This window comes from Entelurus aequoreus, linkage group LG11 (assembly GCF_033978785.1).
Source record: "Entelurus aequoreus isolate RoL-2023_Sb linkage group LG11, RoL_Eaeq_v1.1, whole genome shotgun sequence".
Classification (NCBI taxonomy): domain Eukaryota; kingdom Metazoa; phylum Chordata; class Actinopteri; order Syngnathiformes; family Syngnathidae; genus Entelurus; species Entelurus aequoreus.
The window spans coordinates 50,087,787-50,109,052 of NC_084741.1; the positions used below are offsets into that span (position 1 = coordinate 50,087,787).

The following is a 21,266-nucleotide window of genomic DNA, read 5'->3' on the forward strand; positions in this document are numbered from 1 at the left end:
GGAGCGACTTTGACCTGTTTTCTCTTTTGTGGTGTAGTTCGGACTGTATTGCATGAGGTTGTTGTACATTCATTCCTGTGGACTTCCATATGTTCATGTTGACATGTTTTTGAACAGTATAACACACCTTTACATGTTGCACATTGTCTCAGCCTCACATTTCTTCCATGTACACCACACTTTGCACAAACTTGGGGCACTATTGATGAGACGGTCACTCCCTGCCCCGCTGGGGTGACCCTTGCCCGTTTAAACCACTCCCTCTGAATGGACCTGATCTTCCCATTCTGCAACTTGGCACTCAGCATCAAGGGTTGGAATTGGGGGTTAATTCACCAAATGATTCCCGGGCGTGGCCACCGCGGCTGCTCACTGCTCCCCTCACCTCCCAGGGGGTGAACAGGGGGATGGGTCAAATGCAGAGGATAATTTCACCGCAACTAGTGTGTGTGTGACAACAATTGGAACTTTAACTTTTTAAAACACTTGCATCTTAAATCAATGTTTTCCCATTAAAATGCACCATTTTAACGTATATCATGCTTTTTAATAAGAAAAACAAAATATTCTATAAAAAAACAATACAAAATAATGTACTGGTAACAACTGCGATAGTTTTTTAAAGTAATGAAATAATGTAAAGCATTTACCTTGGAGAGTGGACTTCTATATTATTATTAGCTTTTACTATTTGCATGGTTTAAGCATTATTTGAACATTTCTTAGCAGGCCATAGACTCATTCTGCTTCAGTATGGTGCAGACTTGCGGTGATACGCTCGAATTGTCATGTTTTGAATATATTCAAATTTTTCTTCTTCCTTCACGCACACGTTCTTCCTTCCAAAAGTTAGAAAAAAAGTTATGTCGATCTTTAGCTATAAGGTAATGCTAGCAAGTAATACCAGATATTTTGGGCAGATCTCACGTGGTTCACTGTGACATTTGCTACGTCAACTAATGGCAGGGAACCTTCTAACTCAAATTTTTGCTTGCAACTTCAAGCATAACAATTATCTGAAAGACAGCTCTATCTCAAGACACTCTTAAGTTGGAGTACTCTTAAGTCGAGGTAGCAATTAAAGTACAATTTATTTTGGCTCTCGGGCCATGCCGAAGCGGAGGGGAACTTGGCTGCAGTTCAATTGCTACTGATCAACCACATTGAGCAGAAATGGACAAAGGAAAGTCCTCTAACTTATGGAAATATCAGGTTTAAAGCCATGGCAAGTTGTTCTCCCGACAAGAAATGACGTTTTTTCGCCGTTAGCAGAGATGACATTCCTGCAGCAAACGCCTGCTGCGCTCGTTCAGAGGTGGGTGGTTCTTCACTTCCGTGTTCAGATTACAGATAAGGTGTATTGATAACATAACATTTAGATTTTATTGTGACTGATTTAGTAAAAGGGATGACATAAAAGCTCAACAGAAATGAAAGACGGTCGGCAGGAAGTCGCAAGGAGACTTTTTTTCATTGCAAACAGTTCAACATCAAAACTTGTCAAGACACTTTTTCCGGCTTCAAAATAAAAGCACTACCCTATACATCCGGTTTAACTACATTTACAAAATGCAAATTCTTACATCATGATCATGCTTTGTCAATGGGGATGGACACCGGATCTGGTACTTTTGTGGCACCGACCGAAACCGGTCAGTACTACCGGGCACCGATTCACGTAAGATCCAGCGGTGCCATGTTTCAAGGCCTGGGTTGGATTAGCTAACTCAGGTATCTAAATATGGAATTGTAGCTCCTCCTCTGAATGCAAGTGCTCCTACAGCAGGAATACACATTCTGTATTTCTACAAAATACAAACATATTGTTATTAAATCATATTTGTCCTTTTTGTGTTGAGCTGTTTAAAAAAGAACATTTCATTAAAGTGTTAAAACTTGAAAATTATCTGTCTAATGATGAAAAATTATATGTATCTGCAAATATCATGATTAATTTTGAGTTAACTATGAACAAAATGCGATTAATCGGGATTACATATTTCAATCGTTTGACAGCCCTAATTAAAATTGTTGGTATACATATCATTGGTATACATATTGTGTATACCAATGAAGTGTTAAGAGCATGTCAAGGAGTCATTGCAATGGTATCATTGTGTGTACGTCCGATATCAAACTCCCTGTTATAGAATATGTTTAAATAATTTCTATATATAATGGTAAACATAAGGATTATACCATGGGCACAATGAGTACAAAGTCCACTTATACTGTATTTGAATAGTCCAGTATCTAGGCGCCACAAAGCGTACAAAAAGTTGAAAAGTTTTCAACACTCCAAAAAAAACAAAGCAGTTGGACTTTAGTCTTTTTCTCTCAAATCAATGACTTACAGCTAAACCTTGTAAAAAAATGTGTCTTACCTGGGTCTGTACAATCGGAAATTGTGTATCTCTTCTGCTCTTCCTGTATTGTTGGTGTGCCTCAGGGCAAAGTCTAGCTGCTATCAGCAGGTTTCCACGGAGATAGAGCAGCTCTTTAGCTCTGAGGGGAAATGATGAATCCCTCATTAGGCTCAATGGGATATTCAGACAAAGTTCTTAAAATGCCATTAAAGCAACCCGACTGGTATTTTCACCTTTCCTAACTCGTCTCTGCAGCATTTCAGAATAAATTATAATTATGTCTATCATAGGTCCATCCAAATTTCAGCTATAATGTTCAATCATTATTGTGTATTGAAAGCACCATCTTGATGTTCTTGGATGTCACATGACCTGACCGCGTCTCACTTTGGTTACTCATCCAGTCCTGCACCCCTTGATCCAAATCTCCACAAAAGGGATTATAGCAACCACGTTACAAGTAAGGTCTCCAAAGACGCAGTCGATGCGGGAAATACATGAAGCAATGTAGGTCAACACAGTCTTAGTGCTTCTCCGTGGAGAATTGTCACTGAGGGGGATACAGCGACAACCCTAAATGAGAATCTAGTCCAGCATGAAGCTACTGTTTACGTAAAGAGCAGTGCAAGTAAATGGTAAGCAGAATGCATTTTATGGCAGATGGAATACAATACATGACAGGCATTCTATTCTAACATGCAGTGCAGAGGGCAGAAATGACCATGGTGTCATGGTATGTTGGTACTGATATTACATAAAAAATACTCATCATAATCTGCTGCCAGGACTAGAGGATTTATTTCATCTAGTTTGGGTCACGGTGTGAGAAAGGTGACAAGTAACACAATAGTTGTGTTAGTTAGTAACGTTAGCAGATTCTACAAACCTGCAATAGATATGCAATATTTTAACTTGCGATAAAATATTGATATTGCAGCCTTGACTATTGGCCGATGTCGCTCCGATACGATATCAACACGAATAATACATGTTTTACTTACGTATTTCCTGTTTGGAATGTTAGAAAAAGGCTTGTTTAAGTGATATGCTGTTGTGCGCAGCATGCTGATAGAAGTGCTTGAGCAGAGTATGGAATAGACCAGGGATCGGCTGAGAGAGCTATGAAAGCCAAATATTTTAAAAAGTATTTCCGTGAGAGCCGTATAATATTTTTTTAACAATGAATACAACTAAATGCTTGCATTTTTAAGTAAGAACAACATTTTTGGAGTATAATAAGTCTCTTATCTTACCATTGATGCAACGTCTGGTGCTGCATGGTTTTGCTGATGGCTTTGTAGTCTGGTGGATACGTGGTTATTTTCAACACTGTGATTACCAGCGGAATTATTCATTACTTATCATGTTAAGTAGTGTCAGCTAAAATGTATCTGAGAGCCAGATGCAGTCATCAAAAGAGCCACACCTGGCTCTAGAGCCATAGGCTCCCTACCCATGGAATAGACTGTATACTATTCAGTTGTTATATCTTGTAGAGATGGGATTATTTTTTTCATGGCTCTTTGAAGGAACCCGGAGTTTAAGGAACCGTCCCTTTCACAAAGCTGTTCAAAATACTGGCTTGTTGTTTTATTTCTTACTTTCTTTAAAAGTAACTTTAGAAATAACCAGCAATCACAGGTAGTAGTTATAAGGTAATATTTGGATCAGAATAATTCTAACCAATATACACTCATCTCTCACCACATCATGCTTCAAATATCGCGGCTTCACCTCATCGCAGATTTTTTGGGATATTAAAAAAAATGTTTTAAGCATATTCTACAATTTTTGGGTCCTAAATTAAGCATTTTCAAGTGTAAAATGGCTAAATAAACTAAAAATATCAATACTACAATAGTATTGGTCACAAGAAGAACTCAAACCAATCAGAGCTCGATGTCCATTATTGTGGTCACTGATTAGCTGAGTCTCAAGGCAGCATTACGATATTGGATTAAGAGTGTAAAGGTGACTAAAAGGGGTTATTTCATGTCTATGTTGAAATTAGCATGTCTGTTTTCATGTACATACAGACTATTTTCTGAGTATTAACGTCCTCAATATTTAGAAGGTTGTACACATTTTTTTATGTTCAAGCTATGAAAATGTTTAATTTATAAACAATAATTCCTATTTTGAGGAAATTAATTTATCGCAGTTTTGTGTGAAACTAATTGACAGCAATAAACAAGGGACGAGTGTACACTATTGGTGGGAGATTTTCTGAAACACTCATAATAATTTAATTGGGATAATGTTTTCATTGTAAACATTTTATAAAGTGGTGGTACATATTCCATATGCATTGGCAAGGAGATAACTATTTAAAATTTCCCCTTACCTAAAAAACTTACATGTACACAAAAATATACAAACAATAAATAGAAACAACATTTCTGTATGTATATAAAAAACAATAAAACAAGAATACAAATTAGGACAAGATGAACATGTGCATGCAAAATTGTACTGCTCTACTTTACAGATCCACAGCAGAACAATGAAAGAATGGAAAGAGAATCCAAATATTTTATAAAAATGAATTTTAAACGATCGGCTCAAAATTTCAAATCTGTTGACATCGTTCACTTCAAGTACCAGTAAAGGTGGAAAGTTGACTTTATATGCTTAATTGTGTTTCATTGTATCCATTTAACAATATCCAATCGTATTTACAATACGTAGAGTATGTAAAAACACAGTTTAAATATCACAAAATACCACAAATTCAGTCAGCCATTTTGAATATTCCATCCCGAACACCTTCGGCTATTTCCGGACCTCGACGTCAAAATGGGAACGCTTCTGCACTCTGACCATAGTATCAGATAAGTCATACTGGAAATACGCAAACATTAGACAGAGACGTGCTGTCTATCGTTCACAGTCTCTATATAAGAGATGAACACGAACAGGTTTATCTTTTTTTATAAATTCTAAGTCGTAAATAAATAAATACATAAAAGGTCCGCTAACAATGTAGTCAATGAGTGCTCTCTATTTTGCCCACAAAACCTTCAAAATAATGATCTAAAACCTGCAAACAATATTCTTCATACATATCGTGATCTGTATACAAACCAAATATTAGCAAAGTTGTTATTATAAGCGCCAACACAAAAAACTATTTCTTACCGGCATAATGATACAGACAGCTAAGTAGCCCCCTACTGCTTTACTGTGATGTGAGCTGGTAGCGATGTCCTGCTGCTCTCGCATCATCGCGTCTCGGCTCATCAAAGTTATTCGAGGTTATAAATCATGCCTCTCATCTGGATAATAGGAGGATTTAGCCTTGAATCTAGAAGCTGTTCATCTGTGACATTCAATGTACACCTGAAGATGGAGACAAACACACACCAACAAAGACAGTGTCTGCAGGGAGGCTTTTCCTTGTTAACCCTTCGTGTGCATCATAATTAATTATTCATTTAAACAAGAAAATATGGACATCGTATCAGTCGTCATCGAAGTAAGAGCAGACATTGTACAGTTAGTTATCATTTTTTTATGTTTGTAGTTTGTATTTCTTGTTTAGCACTTAGCAATACTGCTACATGATGCTTGGTGATTCACTAAAGCTGGATTTGTTTAGCAGAGCTTATAAAACTTGTAGCTCATCCTCCTTATAATTACGATCAACAATATACGTTTCTGGATCATAATTATTCCTAAAATTATCGTTGTTGGCTCTCACAAAATCTGTACGATTTGCATTGTTGTTGGTAGGGATGGGATCTGTGGTTCCTACCTCTACACCACGGCTCTTGGGACTGACTTCCTCATTATCTCTCAAAATGGCTCGGGAATTGATACTATTTTGATCATATCTATTTGTTTGCAAACTTTGAAAGTCTTTAGGTGTCATAAATCAGATATATATGATAATATAGTGACAACTTGTTTTTCCACCCTACTGGTACTTTAAAAGAGCCGGTCAAAAGTCTCAACTCGTTCGCAATTGTCACAGCACTAATATCTTATTTTCTTTCTGTGTCTCATTTGCAACTATTCATTCATTTCAGTTTGTCCTCTGTGAGTTGCCGTAGTCAGGAAGGAGTCTTTGCCATTAAGTTGGATATGCCAGTCTTGTATTATGTTGAGCCCTATAAAGTCTTCATACTGTAAGTATTTAACGTGCCTCTTAGTTGTAATTTTTATTACCAAATTTGGGGGTTTTGAACTCACCATGTAAAATCCCTAATGCTAATCAGTAGCATGTATATGGCGAATCAAATGTAAATTAGCATCAAGCTGGCACATTTGTTCAATGCATTTATTTTAGGTTGGAATGTCACAGCAAACTTATTTTGAATTTCATCTAAACATGCTCTATTTGTGTGTGTTCAGTTTTACAGTGTTTTGAAGTACATAATTTTAACCCTAGGGGCCAAAGGTAGAATTTGTTGTCATGACAGTAAATTTGTGTTGTATTTTTGGCCAAATGTTTATATATGCATATATATGTACATTAAAGCATAAACATTTTGGTATATATATATATATATATATATATATATATATATATATATATATATATATATATATATATATATATATATATATATATATATATATATATATATATATATATATATATATATATATATATGTATATACATATATATATATGTATATATATATATATATATATATATATATATATATACATATATATATATATGTATATACATATATATATATATATATATATATATATATATATATATATATATATATATATATATATATATATATATATATATATATATATATATATATATATATATATATATATCAATCAAAGTTTACTTACATAGCCCTTAATCACAAATGTCTCAAGCCACAACGAAATCCCCGGCTCAGATCCCCTATCAAGGGCAAGAAAAATCTCAAACCAATGGAAACAAAGTGAAGTCTTTGTCCCCCCCACCCCCCACCCCCCAGAGTCCAATCCATAGTGGGGCCAGCAGGGGATCTTCCTGCATGTAGACACGTCGGGGCGCAGACACGTCACCGACTATATATATATATATATATATATATATATATATATATATATATATATATATATATATATATATATATATATATATATATATATATATATATATATATATATACATATATATTCTTGAATCTGTCAATCAACTTCAGCCCTAAACCACAATTAAAAGCATTTATATATATATTTTTTTATTTCAGGCCCCGCAGTTATCAAATGAGTCTACATTTGCATAACGTGGGTATTTTACCTATTTAATCTTGTGACATTATCTGGTCAGAAGGTGTTTGATATTTTTGTGTCTAGGACTAAAGTGTATTGAAAAGTTTGGCCAAAAAAATTATTAAACAGCAAGAATAGACAAGGAAACGACTGCTTGTTTTGTTTGTGGTTTTTCTTTTTGCTTGTATCGGAGCGATATCTGATATCAATATATCGAATCGAGACAGCCCTACTATTGTATACATGCACCTAAAACTTCCATAGGACGGCGGCTCACAATCCTCTGGTGTATTTCCACCCGGTGTTTGATGAGTTTGATGTCAGGTTTTTGGAGGTCTTCCACATCAAACTCATCCAACCATGCTTCCAAGGACCTGTTGATTTAAGAGAGACACGGTCACAGTGGAAGACAAACTGATTAAAACAAAGATGAATAATTTCATGGTTCCCTCCATCTATGCTCCAATAATTAATTAAAGAGTGTCTCAATACTTCTGTCTGTAACAGGTCCACCAGGGTGATGGTCCACAATCTCCTCTTTGACATTAGTGGGGTTGAGGTTTGGTGACAGCTTATTTCACACCTCTTTCATTCTCATCAAAGCATCCAAGAAGCCTCTGTGTGGACGCATTTATATGCATTATGTTGCTGCTCTCAATTATTTAGGTCTTTCCTTTCATTTGTCACAGAGAGAGAAACCTACAGACTGCCAACACCAGGGGGCAATATATCCCTATGCTTCTTCTTCTAATTGAACTGATTTGCTTGTATGGTCCTCAGTTCCATCAACAGACTCAGCATGCAGCACCAACAGTCTGGAATGACAATTGTATTTTTTTCATCATTTTCACATACATATTAATCAAGCACGGTTTATCATTGTAAAGGAATCATCGCCTTGTTTCCAGTTTAGACAGGAATAGTTAGTGAGGTGCAGGAGACGGGTTAAACAGACACAGATTCCCTGCCCTGGTCCCTGCTGATTGCTGTGTCAGTCAACACGGGCTAGATTTGCACTGCCTGCTCAAATCTGATGAGCTTGCTCTCACCTATTCATGAGATCTCAGTCGGATTTGGAGTGGCCGGCATAACAAACAAGTCACATTTGAGCGGTCCGCGGAAAGCCAGCCTGTGTTGACACACTGGTCTGCATGGAACCCCCCCAGTTTGAGGCTGCATTGACCACCGAGCTGATGGTCTTGGTGCTCTCCAAACACCACGACACATGACGCCCAGTGTGCAGACTGTGATACACAACCATGATACACCACGGTAATACACAACCGTTATACACAACTGTGATACACGACCCAAGCAAGATATTGAGGGGACAGGCAGGCAGGTTGTATCATGTCCACAGAGCATACTTAAGCATCAACCAAAGGATCCTTTTACATGTTTTTATTGGTGTATTTTTTTAACAACATTTATATTTGTTCCTTGTTTATCACTGTTAATTGTTTCAATAATATATTTCCGCAAAGCGAACAAATATTTTCATACCTAGAGCATATAATTCTAAATACGCTTCGACACATAATGAGGGCCCTCTAAACATGAAATAACACCCTTTAGTTACCTTTACACTCTTTTAAACCAATATAGCAGTGGTTTTCAAACTTTTTTCACCAAGTACCCCCTCAGAAGAAACTCCCTCTCACTTTACAACAGGGGTGTCAATCTCGTTTTCAATGAGGGCCACATCACAGTTATGGTTGCCCTCAGAGGTCCGATTTTAACAATGAGTAATATATCAATATATATGTGTATATATAATATGTAAACAATATATTTTTTTACATAAGGTGCAAAAATTTACTTTTACTTTAAAAACTGGCAGGTCAGTCACCAGAGTTTTACAGTAAAAGCAGTGTTTGTTTTTTTTACAGCATATAAAAAAATGAATAAATGTAATAGAATGGAAAAACAATACCACTGTTTTTAGCTGTAAAATTCAAGCAAAAGAGCTGCCAGTTTTTTTTTACCGTAAAATCTTGATGTTTTAATGTTTTTTTTTTTTGTTGTTGTTTTTTTTATGTTTTACTGTCTTACTGTATATGGAATAAAACACTACCGAAGTTGATTTTACAGTAAAAAACTCAGTTTTTCTATTGTCAATTTTACAGTCTACAATTTCATTGATCATTTGTTTTGAAATCATAAGTCAAGCAGATATTTAAGTACAGTATTTATCTTTATTTTAACAAAAAATATTTTTGGAATACATGATAATATAATATTTAGATTTTGATAATATTGAATTTTAAAAGATATGCATTTGCATGCATTACATGATTTTTAATGTCAATAGGGAAAGAACAGATATATTTAGTAAGAAAAGATTAAGCATTTTATTTATTTTTTTTTTTTTTATAATGTCCTGCCCAGCTTCTCGGGCAAATCATATAGCAGATGTAGATGCCCATATCGGCTGTTCAGATTTACTTTACAAAAGAGAAGTGTAGGATTCTTCTCTTGTTGCCTTACTTGTATTTTGACTTTATTAAATGTATTTATATTATCATTTGGTGCAGCCGGGCCGGAGCAGGAGGGGATAGAAAGAGAGAAAAAGGAAGACAGAGGGGGGAATTGTGGGGACAAGAGGGGGATTAGACAGAGAGACAAAAACAACAACAGCAAACACAACAACAACAACAACAGAGCAACATCAGCAAATACGACATGTACAAATATGATGGTAAAAGTAATAGCAAATAAGCAGTTAGCGAAAATTAAAAAAAAAAAAAAAAAATACAGAAATGACAATGAGCATTATTACACTAAAAATGGAGCAATATGAATACCAATAGAAATAGTGCTATTGATAATAAACAATACCAGTACTTTACCTTTATTATCAACAATACAATTGTTCAAATGCAACAATACATATACGTAATGATAACTTGAGATACGAAAGAATGCAGAAAAATGGAGGGGAAGAAAGAGAAGCAACCATAACCTTGTAGATTGTTATAGTAACAATAGGTTAAGCTTTGTCAGTGTGCCATGTGTTATACCCAGTTTACCCTAGGGCAACAACGTTAATATATGTTTGATGAAACGTGATTATGTGCATGAGTGTATGTGTGCATATGTACTTGTATATGTACAGTATGTGTATGTGTGCTTGTACAGTGAATGTATATGTACAGTATTTTATTAACGCATATTATTTCCAGGCTTTTGCGGGCCACATAAAATAATGTGACAGGCCAGATTTGGCCCCCGGGCCTTGAGTTTGACACACGTGCTCTACAAGAACCACCATAATGACCAGCATTAAACACAGTTGCATAGTCGGTCTAAGTATTCATTAAAAACAAGGCAGAGGTTTTATTGAACAATTAAAAGTCATATTTTTGATTTAATGTAACATTATACACAATTTGAACAGTAACACTGTGTTTGAATATAGGAATATAAAGTACTGTATTTCAATCAAGTGATTCATTGGTGTACCACTACATGGAGCCGCACAGTTTGAGAATCACTGCAATAGTGTCCACGATACTGAACAGCACGCTCTATATAGGTTTGGTTTGCTCACATGGCCAATACTACCGTAGTATTGATATTTTTAGTTTACTTAGCCACTTTTATGCTTGTTTAATAAAAAGATTGTAGAATATGCTTAAAAAAAAAAGGAAAATATTAGGCATGTGCCGATTGATCGGTAAATTTTTGTGATCTTAATATTTTCTTATTTATGGCGATCACAAAAGCCAATCTTCTTTTGCTGACAAGTGGCTAGCAGCTTATTATGTATCTCCATACACAGTGTAGAGACACTCCCTTAAAGGCCTACTGAAACCCACTACTACCGACCACGCAGTCTGATAGTTTATATATCAATGATGAAATCTTAACATTGCAACACATGCCGGGTTAACTTATAAAGTGCAATTTTAAATTTCCCGGCAAACTTCCGGCTGAAAACGTTTCGATATGATAACGTTTGCACGTGACGTCAACAGTGGAAGCGGAAGTATTCGGAGCCCATTGAATCCAATACAAAAAGCTCTGTTTTCATCTCAAAATTCCACAGTATTCTGGACATCTGTGTTGGTGAATCTTTTGCAATTTGTTTAATGAACAATGGAGACTGCAAAGAAGAAAGTTGTAGGTGGGATTGGTGTATTAGCGGCTGGCTGCAGCAACACAACCAGGAGGACTTACTTAGATAGCAGACGCGCTAGCCGACGCTAGCCGACGCTAGCCGACGCTAGCTGACGCTAGCCGACGCTAGCCGCCGACCGCACGGATGATCGGGTGAAGTCCTTCGTCCTTCCGTCGATCGCTGGAACGCAGGTGAGCACGGGTGTTGATGAGCAGATGAGGGCTGGCTGGCGTAGGTGGAGCGCTAATGTTTTTATCATAGCTCCGTGAGGTCCCGTTGCTAAGTTAGCTTCAATGGCGTCATTAGCAACAGCATTGTTAATCTTCGCCAAGCTGGAAAGCATTAACCGTGTATATACATGTCCAGGGTTTAATAGTATTGTTGATCTTCTGTCTATCCTTCCAGTCAGGGGTTTATTTATTTTGTTTATACCTGCATTTGAGCCCGATGCTATAACGTTAGCTCAGTAGCTAAAGTGTTTCGCCGATGTATTGTCGTGGAGATAAAAGTTACTGTGAATGTCCATTTCGCCTTCTCGACTCTCATTTTCAAGAGGATATAGTATCCGAGGTGGTTTAAAATACAAATCCGTGATCCACAATAGAAAAAGGAGAGAGTGTGGAATCCAATGAGCCCTTTTACCTAAGTTACGGTCAGAGTGAAAAAAGATATGTTCTGCACTGCACGCTAGTCCTTCACTTTCACGTTCCTCATCCACAAATCTTTCATCCTCGCTCAAATTAATGGGGTAATCGTCGCTTTCTCGGTCCGAATCTCTCTCGCTGCTGGTGTAAACAATAGGAAAATGTTAGGAGCCTTTCCTCCGGTGTTGTCACGCTACTTCCGGTAGGGGCAAGGCTTTTTTTTTTATCAGAGACCAAAAGTTGCGAACTTTATCGTCGTTGTTCTATACTAAATCATTTCAGCAAAAATATGGCAATATCGCGAAATGATCAAATGACACATAGAATGGATCTGCTATCCCCGTTTAAATAAAAAAAAATCATTTCAGTAGGCCTTTAAACTAAAAATAATCACCTTCATTACGGCAAATAAACTGCATTTTGTAATATGTTAGTTACCGAATATTATTATGACTGGAGGACAAAGGAAAACATGTTACACACAGACAGAAAGCCAGGAGCAGACATGCTAATAGCTAAGCTAGCTAGAAACAACACCAAGACAAGTGCTAAGTAAAGTTTAAAAAGTGTAAACGAAACCGCATTAAGCAGAAAGTAAGCAGTTATTATCAGTAAATGAACAAGTAGATTAATGAGAGTCTAGAGCAGGGGTCTCAAAGGAACGGTGCATGTGCAGCTGCTTGCTGCCCCCCGGAGTGACGCGTACAGGATATGAGCGCCTGTGGGCGTGTCCCGAGGCGCGCTCCACAGGATTCCTTGAGGTGACAATTTTAGTCAAGTCATTTCCAAAAAGATAAACATGGTAGGCTGTAGGCTACTATGAGCTTGTAGCTACACAACAGCTAAGCACATACTAGCGTACTAGCTAAACATATGTAGTAGGTGTCCTTAATTGAACAATGTAAACAAGTATCAAATAATAATTATTGTTAAGGGTGTCTTGATATCACTTATTCATGTCCGATACAATATTGATATTGGAGCCTTGAGTATTGGCCAATGTCGATTAGCACATACTTTTAATTTTTTGTTTTATGGAATGTTAATAAAGGTTTGGTCAAGTGAAATTACTCAAACAGAGAACAATGGCGGGTTTGAAAAACACAATATATATTATTTATTACCTGGCATGGACTTAAGCTATCTTTACGTAATTGTAGTAGAGTGGTAATTACTTTTTTTGGCAACACCTAATGGTCACAATAATTCATTAAATTAAAACCTTGATGCAATAAATTCAATAATGCGAGCACGTTTGGTACTGGATTATTTCTAATACTCAGAGACTTTGCATCTTTATGTATGATTCCGGGCGCGGCTACGCTGCTGCCCACTGCTCCCCTCACCTCCCAGGGGGTGATCAAGGGGATGGGTCAAATGCAGAGGACAAATTTCACCACACCTAGTGTGTGTGCGACAATCATTGGTACTTTAACTTTAACTTAACTTAATATACAACAATAATAATTTTTATACTTCTTTATGTTGACACATGCTGTTTTAGACAGCAATATTGTTCAATTAAGGTCACTTATTACGTATCTCGAGCTTGTGTGTAGCTGATAGCTGCTAGTAACCTACAGAAGAGGTATTTACTAGGGGTCGACAGAGATACTGCAGGGTTGATTAGAACTGTATTTAATTTTTTTTATATTCCATTTGCAATTTTTTCCACATATTTAAATGTCTTTGAAGACACATTAACATTGGTTTATAAATGGCAGTGACATGGCCACCCAACTCACTGTACCTTGCAGGTTTTTTTGTTCAAATAAAAACATGATTAAATAGTTCTAATGTATTATTATAATATTTTTAGCATTTATAGAGGAACTGCATTTTTGGGGGAATTTTGCTTATTGTTCACAATCATTATGAAAGACAAGAAGACAAAAGTTTTTTTTTTGCGCTTTCTAACATTTAAAAATTGTCTCGTTCTAGGTGGCTAGCAATGCAGCTAATGGGAGCAATTAATTCTACCTCTGAATCACTTTAAAAATGCATTAAAAAAACTTCAAAAATACTTCATTTACGTTCTGTAACTCGTATAATAACCAAGCTGTAGCAACATTGTTATTGTAGGAACAAACACTGACAAACTCATTTTTTATCGTAGTACAGATGGCCATGCTACGGTATTAGCCGTAAAAGCTAACTACGGCAAGAGATAAGATAGCTTCTACGTCAACACGAAACATGTTTGGTTTGTAATACACAACACAATGCGATAGGACATCAATCTGTACATGAACAATCATATTACAGTATCTGTAACGTATTAGCCCACATTTCATGTTTTCTTTGTACACAGCTGAGCTAGCCAGACAGCGTATGTACTGTAGTTGGACTAACACGCATGGCCAATAAATAGTGACTCACTCGATGGACAGTTGTTCGCCTAGTCCAGCTGGCCGGGAACGTTTCCTGTTGCTTTTGGGTAAGCAATCCATTCATGTCGAAATAGCTTGTCTCCAAGTGTCGTCACTTCCATCCCCCTCTCAAGGCTTCCATCTGCTCCAACGTCTCACCCTCTTCTTCATGCTTGCTTCTCTAAGCAACAGTTCATCCCCAGTATATTTAGCTTCCTTATTTGTCCAAAAATAGTCGTCTTTGTTGTCTGTTACCAAGTCTGCCATGATTAGAACACACACTTGTGTTTGATTCCGTAAGTAGGAACACACATGTTGCCAGAAGTCAGACGTGCGCTGCTATGGAAACAGAAACCAATGCGTGGAAAAAATCACTCCCGGAATGATTGAAATTATCAAAATATGGTTAATATTATACATATTACATATTGTTATGAACGTGTGTGTTACTACATTATATATATATTTGCAGTGTGTATATAAAACGTTGCTAGAGGGTTTTTAAGTTGTTAATCCAGCTCTGGAACAATCTACCACCTGACCTCCGTAACTGCGACTCCCTGCCCACCTTCAAATCTAAACTCAATCCAACTCACCAAATACCCTTGCCCTATTTTTACACCTAAAATGACTCCTTTTTTTGGTTTTGGAGAGCACCAACAAGACAGGTGTGTGTGTGTGTGTGTGTGTGTGTGTGTGTGTGTGTGTGCATGTTGACATTTAAGCTTGCCGTAATATTGTGTTTTTTGGATAAAATAGAGATTGTTAAGCTATTACCCCCTTGTTAAGTTAGTTTGATGATAATACACACACAAAAAACAACATACATATATATAAGTTAGGTCAGGAAAAAAACACAGAGGCTATTTCATCCCTACAAGCCTGTTTCTCAGCTTTCTCAGCTCTCTGCTCCACCGAAGAGCAGAGAAACCTGCGAAACAGGCTTGTAGGGATGAAATAGCCTCTGTGTTTTTTTCCTGACCTAACGTATATTCCGCTCTACCCCGGTATTGAGCACTGTATAACGGATGAACCACAGAAACCTTGACATATATATATATATATATATATATATATATATATATATATATATATATATATATATATACATATATATACATATATATACTGATATATATGTAAATATAAATATATATATATATATATATATATATATATATATATATATATATATATATATATATATATATATATATATATATATATATATATATATATATATATATATATATATATATATATATATATATATATATATATATTGTTGCGTTTGACCAGATGTTCCTCCAAGGGGAACTCAGAACGCTAGTCAGTCCCAAGTTCTTTAGATGACATATAAACTGAACTCAAAAGTACCACCAGGGACAGAATAGGTATTTTGTAATTTATTGTCAAATATTTCAGAATAGAGACCAGCCTCGAACAACACATACAAATGCGTAGCCCAAGTTGATCCGACCAAATCCCAGAAAACACTCTCTTCTTCAATATCCCACCCCCCCCCCCCCCCCGCCCTCACTTGTCTCACCTCAAACACATGCTCATTGTACTTCTTATCTAGAGTCGGCCTGAGAAGGGAAGCAAGGAGGATTCCTTCTCTCTGCCTTCCACCCCAAGGCCATCCCCAGTGCAAGCACTTTGTCATGAGATGATTAGAAAAGCAAAAGAGTACAATATGGAACATTATCTATTTGTAATATGACTATGGAAGTAAAACAAAATATGGATATATGAAAATATATATATATCCTTCAATTCCCCCTTCAGATCTTTTAAAAATATCTTTACCTCTAGTACAACACTTCTAAAGCACGCCCCACATTAAAGTAGGTGCTGTTTTTTTTAAATTTTTGAACAAGCTAGCAACAAAACAACATCATATTTACATGGATGATAGATGGAGGGAGTCCACGTCAATGTCGTCATGGTCAGGGAAGGAAATCAACAAGTTGGTGTTGCCGCCCGGTCTCGAAAGTCTTAAAGTTACCACTTTGCTAGACCCCCTTCAGTGACACTTAGCACAAGGGGCGATAAAGCAACCGCATGAGGCTATGATGGCCAAAAAAACCAAAAAAACTCCAATGGAGACCAGGACAGACTAAATTAGGTCAGTCCACCTGCCAAATGTGCTTTGGAGCCAATTTTTGAAGGGGTCAGAGACCCCTGAAACTTCAGTAAGTTCCTTAGACAGGGCCTGGAGGCCCTCTAAGGCCCTCTGAACTGAGCCATCGGGGGCAGTGTTGTTAGGAATGAAGGTACAGCATTGGTCACCAAACATTGCACACACACCTTCTTCCTTGGCTAGGATGCGGTCAAGGGATATGCGGTTCTGGATGGCCATGAGGGAGGTCGGGGCAAGTTGTTCAGCAAGTCCCTCAACGGCGTCACGAGTCAGGTTGGTCAGTCTCAACAGATTATAAAAAACATAGTTAATGCGTTCTACATTTTTAGTAGCAGTCACAGGGAAAATAGCATCAATGATAGGAAGGTTTTCGAAACCTGCACAGGATTCATACCACAATTTACGTTGTGAGAGGACCCCCCTAGGTTAGCCTATTGCATCAAAGTAAACACCATCAGGATTTATCGTCAAATCAAAGGAGCCCGTTACACCCCTCCGAGATAAAACATGGCGGCGGTGGCGGGGAGTTAGAGAGGCCGCTGAGACAGGAGTTACAAGGGGAGTTAATGTGGTACCCACTAGGGTGAGTGGGGTCACCAGTCTAACCATAGCACAAAGCCCTACGGATAACGTTGGGATTCTAATGTACAATCTGTGCTCCCCACAATACCAGAATAAGTCAGCTCGTGCCCAAGGGCCTATCCTTGAGCCATCTATCAGTGTGGTGCACCAGGAAGGGTTAATGTCACCCAATTTGTTGGGGGGCGAAGAGGGTCCTTTGAATTGAAAACACGTGTAATTCAGCTTTTGGGCCACAAATGGAAGAAGTCGGGTGGAATTGTCAACAGGAGGGCACACTAGCCAACAAATCGCACCCTGGTGGCGTGGGTTCAGAAAACAAGGAGATAAGACAGTTTGAGCCATTTATGTCAGTCAACTTAAAAGGGGCGGGGTAAGTGTGGGGAAAGGGACGTCCAGTGGAACAAGCAACACAGTCACCTAGGTTTTGGCTCTTAGCCATGCTAGTCATCCACCTGAGTTACAGGTTGTCTGCACCCGCTCCTAAGGTCAAAGTTACCAGGCCTTCGGTGGTGATGTCATTATCATGCACAGATGTGAGAGCCTTTGAAACACCACAGAGGTGGGGTGGTTCTTTAGGTGCTACAGAGGGTGTAGAGGTAGTTAACACCCTCTCAAGGACATTAATTTTAATAATTCCTTTAGAGTCTGTATCAGTCAGGTCAACCCCCAAAACAACATAAAAGGTACGATGGGCACCACTTACCAGAGTATGTTGTCTGCATCCGACACCAATGGTTCAGGGTTGAGTCGTAACGAAGAGGGAGGTTACTACCACGGTACAAACAATTTTTTCCCCCGCAATTAATCACACTGCACAGGTCAAAAAAATAAGTCTTGCTGTCCCCCCTAAACCCAGTCTATTTCAAGTCCGCCGTATGTTCTAAGATACTTGTCAGTCACTGTCGTCGGGAAGGAAGGACTGAGGCACAAGAACAGTAGAACAAGCCTAAACACCAGTCCGTCAGGGAATGCTACTGGGAGTAACATCCTGCCTTTCGTCTATCAAAATCAGAGTAATTCAGGTAACGAAATGGGGATAAACATCAAACTTTTCACTTAATATAACGACACAGATAGTTATGCTGAAAACAAGCAAAATGTAACGACAGATAGTTATGCTGAAAACAAGCAAAATGTAACGACAGATAGTTATGCTGAAAACAAGCAAGAGAAATTGGATAACTTTGAGTATAAAGGCTGTTCTCAAATAAGGATATACAATATAGAAGTTGAAAAGAGTAATATAGGTAGAAAATCTCTCTCTCAGCGTCGTCTTCTGGGCTGTAGGATTATGTGTGTGTAATTAAAGCCTCACTCTTCTATGACCTAGAGGGGGAGAGGTTACTAGCACAATCACCCCTTATGTGTGTTACCTCGTTAACACACACACTAAAAATGAGTCGTTTTCTGCTCCCGTTCTTCTTCAGATGCCTCAGGCTCAAAAGGCACCGCTAGGGGGTCAAGTGGGGCAGATGTTGTGGCGATGTCAGCAATGACCTCCGCTGGTGATCCGTCAGGTTCTTCAGCAGGAGTGCAGAGGGAGAGGTGGTACCAGGTGTCCCTTTAACCAGCCAATCGAAGGGCGTGGGACGTCCGTTCCATGACCTTGACCTCCGTCCACTTGCGTTTGATGACCTAGATCTTGACCCTCTCAGCGGGCGGAAGGGAATCTGGAGTGGCGGGCTGTCATCCTCGTATCTGTACAGAAGAACTGGCACACAAATTCTGCATTTTTTGTGTAAAATACCATTTTGGTTTTACGCTGAGTCCTCCTTCCATGGGGGGCTGCTGGTCCTGTGAATGGCTGACCTGTATGCATCTCATAGGGTGAAAAACTCAAAGGGCGGTAAAACAGTTTTATTCACGGACCTTCGAATGATCATTAACGCTAATTGCAACATGTCAATCCAATTAAATTTGGTCTGTGCACAGATTTTAGCCAATTAGTTTTTAATGTTCTGGTCCATCCTTTCAACCTTACCTTGGGACTCAGGATGGTACCCCAAACCTGTGTTCTAGTCCGAAAGCCTTTTCGACCAAGGCTAAGTGAGTATTTTTTTTTGAAATGGTTGCCGTTGTCTGACCTAATCTTTTTGGGGAAACCATGTCGGGGTACTAGGTAATTCACAAGTCATTTAATTACTGATATCGCATCCTCTTTTGAGGTTGTTGTTGCTTCCGGCCAACCACTGTGATTGTCAACACAAGTCAGTACGTACCTTTTTTCTTGTACAGTATTGATCATATCAGTGAAATCAAAGACTATACCTGGTTCACCCTCACCTCCTCTATATTCTAAATTTGATCTACTAAACTACTATCGATGTATAAAATCGTTATTTTCAAATTAAAATTAGTTATAACTTCTTACCCACGGGAAAAATGTTAAAACTATGGAATGTGTCAGAGTCGGATGATTGTCGATTTTGTTCCAAGGAGTCTGTATCCACCCTCACCCACCCCCTTCTGTTTCTGAAAAAAGGACTGTGTTAGTCATACTATCACTTTCAGAAACATCTAAGAAAAAGGTCAGCTAATAGTCAAGTAGCGGAGGACAGGTCATGTTTGAGGTCAATGATTGTCTCATTAGCCTCTATGGTCCACTGGGGGGTGTTGTTAGGGTAGGGGACCCCTTAGCAATATCACAAATAACTCAAACTCAACTAAACCCTAACTTTTATGTAACTTATTCAATATGGTGAAAGTAGCAAAATATGCTTATATTTATATTGTCACCAATACTAGAAACATACTACCCTTATGGTGGATGCTTTAGCAATAGTATTTTGAAATTTTACCACACCTGGTGGCCCCAATAATTCATTAAGTCAAGCTCATGTTGTAGAAAGTTGAATGATGCGGACACGTTTGTTACTGAATACTTTCTATCAGACTTCTGCCATGACAACTTTGTGTATGTAATGAGCAACTATAATTATTTGATAAGCTTAAATGTGTAATGTGTCGTTTTAGCTCAGCTGTTGTGTAGCTGCTAGCTCCTCGTAGCCTACAGGTGTCTAAAGTGCAGCCCATAGTTATGTGTTTAACATAACCACGGGCTAAACCTAAACCATTGAAAATGTGGTATTTGGGTGTCGGTGTAATGTGTGGCAGCTACGCCGTGTCTTATCATTGGACCTAAGTTCTTTGGTTTTGTAGGCGAGACAGAGAGCAAGTGAACAATGTGGGACACAATTGTGTCCATCTTATACCATGCTAGTTGTTGCAAAGATAGGTCAACATGAGCAGCTACACCTTGAGTTCCAACATATATAAATATAAAAAGGAGTCAAAGGTCTCCTGGTATGAGTGTCTAACTGGTTATCATAACATATGGCGTGTCGGGTGGCAGAACACACAGAAGCATCTCAGCCAGCCAGGGTTTTCACTGTTAGAGCAGTTGGATGTCAGCCATTCCTGTTGTTTCAGGCTGTGGTATGAGCTCATGGAGGAGCCTTGGTAGTGGTGTCGCAGCTTGGTGGTTGAGCCGTCAGGTAACACCAGGAAAGTTCCTTCTGTGCGATTTGAATGTCAGGGTACAGTCTGTAAAGGAGGTCCAGCAATCTGAACCGGAAGTGGTTTGGTGACAGGTAACCTTCTTGTGACCCCAGCGAGGCCTTCGACCTTTAAAGAGGAAGCACACAGTCTCTTTGGTACCTCTGCATTCAGAATCGAATGGGCGGCACCAGTGTCAATCACAAACTGATAACATTTTCCGTTGACACTCATGTCCAGCAGGGGGCCAGTCTGTATTTCCTGCTGGGGCTCCTGCTGTGGGCGTCCTTTGCCACGCCGGTATAATGTTCGTTTGT

General features: G+C 38.2%; 1 protein-coding gene across 3 annotated transcripts in view; it reads right to left on the bottom strand.

Moving 5' to 3' along the window:
• Positions 1-8,175, bottom strand: part of zgc:110410 (uncharacterized protein LOC553618 homolog) — a 32,679-nt gene extending 24,504 nt beyond the window's left edge. For 2 of the 3 annotated variants that reach the window (XM_062064298.1, XM_062064296.1), the window contains exon 1: positions 2,385-2,491. The gene's annotated coding sequence lies outside the window, so the exon portion shown is untranslated. Of the gene's footprint in view, positions 1-2,384; positions 2,492-7,845; positions 7,971-8,088 lie in introns of those variants that run through there. The other variant, XM_062064297.1, reaches the window with a different exon arrangement.
• Positions 8,176-21,266: the final 13,091 nt, after the last annotated feature.